The sequence below is a fragment of the Pan paniscus genome, chromosome 18 (assembly GCF_029289425.2).
Source record: "Pan paniscus chromosome 18, NHGRI_mPanPan1-v2.0_pri, whole genome shotgun sequence".
Taxonomy (NCBI): domain Eukaryota; kingdom Metazoa; phylum Chordata; class Mammalia; order Primates; family Hominidae; genus Pan; species Pan paniscus.
The window spans coordinates 34980391-34984172 of record NC_073267.2 but is presented as its reverse complement, the minus strand read 5'-3'; the positions used below and the strand labels follow the sequence as shown (position 1 = coordinate 34984172).

At 38.0% G+C, this 3782-nt stretch overlaps 1 pseudogene; it reads right to left on the bottom strand.

Moving 5' to 3' along the window:
- Window positions 1–2652: 2652 nt before the first annotated feature.
- On the bottom strand, window positions 2653–3566 carry LOC106633889 (putative vomeronasal receptor-like protein 4; annotated as a pseudogene).
- Between the last annotated feature and the right edge of the window lie 216 nt (window positions 3567–3782).

Here is a 3782-nt window from a genome sequence, read left to right as displayed (position 1 = left end):
CACTCTCTGCTTCATCATTTTTAGGGTATGGCCATAAGACGTTTATGATTTTATTAGAAAAAATGTTTTCTTTTTCTAATTCAGAAATTCAGCATCATTTCACAGGCAGATCACAAGGTCAGGAGTTCAAGCCCAGCCTAACCAACATGGCGAAACCCAGTCTCCACCAAAAATACAAAAATTAGCTGGATGTGGTGGCACACGCCTGCAGTCCCAGCCACTCAGGAGGCTGAGGCAGAATTGCCTGAACCCAGGAGGCAGAGGTTGCAGCGAGCTGAGACCACACCAGTGCACTCCAGCCTGAGCAACAGAGAGAGACTCCATCTCAAAAAACAAACCAAAAAAAAAACAAAAAACAAACAAACAAAAAAAAAACCAACTCATCTACAACAACTGTAGTAATTATACTTTAAAATAAATTTAACCAAAAGTGGAAAAACCTGTGCATTATAATCTAAACAATACTGAAGTACAAAATTAAATACACAAATGGAAAAATATTACCTATAAATGAATTGGCATTATTAATATTGTTAAATATCCATATTACACAAAATAATCCACAGATATAATGCAACCTCTATGAAAATACCAGTGACACACTTAATATAAATTTTAAAACATACATCTAAAATTTATATTGTACCACAGAAGACCCAAAGTAGCAAAGCAATAAAGAAAAAAAGAAGGGTGAATATATCACCCTACCTGACTTTGAAATATACTAAAAAGCTATATTAGCTAAAACAGTATGGTAATTGAAGAAAAACAGACACATACTCCAATGGAGCGGGACAAACAAAAAAAGACCAGAAACGGCTGACTTGAAGTTACAAACTAACTCCAGCAGAAATATTTATGGCTTATTATGGAGCATCAGTTACACAGCAAGCACTGTCATGTTTCTTTCTTTTTTTTTTTTTTTTTTTTGAGACAGAGTCTCGCTTTGTCACCCAGGCTGGAATGCGGCGGCGTGATCTCAGCCCACTGTAACCTCCACCTCCTGGAACGAAGTGATTCTCCTGCCTCAGCCTCCTGAGTAGCTGAGACCCCAGGCACGTGTCACCACGCCCAGCCAATCTCTGCACTTCTAGTAGAGATGGGGTTCTGCCATGTTTGCCAGGCTGGTCCTGAACTCCTGGCCTCAGGTGATCCCCCAACCCCGGCCTCCCAAAGTGCCAGGACCACAAGCATGAGCCACCGCACCCGGCCTCACTGTCATGTTTCTTTGATACATTTATATATAAAAACATTTTCATGACTTATGAAAGTTCCCTAGTACTTACCTAAAAAGAGAATGACTCAATAAATAAGTAAATTCACTTACGTCATCTATAAAAAGTGAAAGGACAATAACTAAAGAAAAGTAGGCTTATATAGGCATCTGCATCTAAAAGAACAAAACAGAATGTTCTAAATAAAATATAACACTACATTAATTATGGAATTACATCTAAAAATTGTGTGCACTACTAAATTTTATAAAAAACACTCTTATAATCACTGACCAGCTCGGGTAATGGATACTTCATAAACTATAAAACAAAAAATTATAACAAACAAAATTATAGGTCTGGCATGAGTACCGGGCAAAGAGTTTGTGTGGAGAGATTCTGAACCATAAGCCATAAGGTTTTACAGTAATGAATTTAATACAAAGCTGAGAGCATAAACTTGCTTTCAGCATTTTTGAGGTTTTTATTATCTAGTAAATTAATAACCTTATTAAAATGATTTGTTTTGTTCTGATATTGCTATATTCTTCTGAAAATAGGTACAAACTCATACTCATACAAACACACTCACTCCATAATTTTCTTTCCTAAGGTTTATCTTTAGAGTAATATATGTGTATTTTTAACTTTATGTAAATCAAAATTAAAAGTCTATGTGTTTGCAGGCAGAGAGGCCACATGTTCAAATAAAAATATCTAAGAAGTTTATAAAAATATGTATTCAAGACTCACAAATGTATGGATTTTGTTCATGCTTCTAAATAATATAATCATAGAAATTACCCTGTAGTCAATATCTATTTATTTATTCTTTTTGAGACAGAGTCTCACTCTGCCACCCAGGCTGGAGTGCAGTGGCACGATCTCAGCTCACTGCAACCTCCACCTCTCAAGTTCAAGTGATTCTTCTGCCTCTGACTCGTGAGTAACTGGGATCGCAGGCACTCACCACCATGCCTGGCCAACCTTTGTATTTATAAGTACAGACAGGGTTTCAACATGTTGGCAACACTGGTCTCAAACTCCTGACCTCAGGTTATCCACCTGCCCCAGCCTCCCAAAGTGCTAGGATTACAGGCATGAGCCATGGTTCCTGGCTGTCGGTAACAGTTTAATTGTACATTTTAAACAAAAAGTGTAAAATTGAATTTTCTGTAATACAAAGGATAAATGCTAGAGGTGATAGATACCTCATTTACCATGAGGTGATTATTATATATTGTATGCATGTATCAAAATATGCCATATGTGCTTTAAATATATACATATACTATGTACCCAAAAGTAATAATTCTTTATATTTTACTTAAATCAAATTAAAGAATTTCAGTGCTACTTGAACAGTTTGACTGATGGCTGAAGACTCTTTTCTCAAAAAACATTTTTCATCACTGACTTATTAAAAACTGTTGGTACTTCAGTTGCAATTTTGCATAATACTGATTATTGTTTTATCAGAACTGATTTGCACCAAAGGACTAACAGTGGCATAGGCATTGAGCACAGCTCTCTGCAATCTCAGGACAACGTGTGGGTCATACGTCCATGGCAGGGTTAAAGAGGTTGAGAAGATAAAGTCCACCCAGTACATGACCACAAAGAAACTCACCAGCAGCAGGATGGTCTGGGTGGCCCTTTTCTCTGGGGAGGGTCTTGGGGAGAGGTGGGTGCTATGGAGGTGCTGGGATTGCCTCCAATGCCTGGGCAGGAGAATCACCATGTATGCACTTGAGAGCAGCATAAGTACTACACAGGAGACATACTTGGATAATGTCACAGTGAAAAACACTCCCCTGATTGTGGAGTTCATGGGGGAAAGTGGCAGTATTTACTGACATTCTGTAGCTTGATATGGGTCGTGTTGGAAGAATGCACAGAGAAAAAGATTGGCCAACTACTGAAGGACAAATTGAAGAACACCCAAAAGAAGAAAACATGCAAAATGTAATTTGTGGATTTATGTTTAAACCTTGCCAACCAGGAGGTGCTGGGGCTGATGCTGATGGCCTGGAGCATGTTCAGAAGGCAGGTGGTGCAGATGGAGAGTCCCTTCATTGCCCTGTTTGTGTAAAAAAGTGCCTTACACTTAAAGTCATTCCCAAAATGCAGTGATTCAAATATGTCTAGAGGCAAAAAATCCACTGCAGTGAGGAGCATCTGAATGTGAATGAGGGCCAGGTGACAGGTGAGTAAGTCACGGGGTTTAGGCCTGCGATTCAGAAGAAGCGTAAAGATGTGGAAGAAAAGGAGAAAGGTGTTGGCTGAGAATCCAATGCCAGCTTGAAAAACAAAGGCATTTTTAACGATAGCATAAGTAGAAAATAGTTTCATCTCAATGGCATAGAGGAAACATACTTTCTATATCTGGAATAAAAGAAACAATAGATCCCATGTTATCAATGTTGGTTGTTCAGTGTTCAAAATTGTTACCATCATCATCTTTTTCCCCACTTATTCTTTGTTAAGCCTGTATATGAATTCTTGGAAATCCAGCTTCTGCATTCTTTTCCATACCAAATCATTTATATTTGTAAAACAGTAAGACTT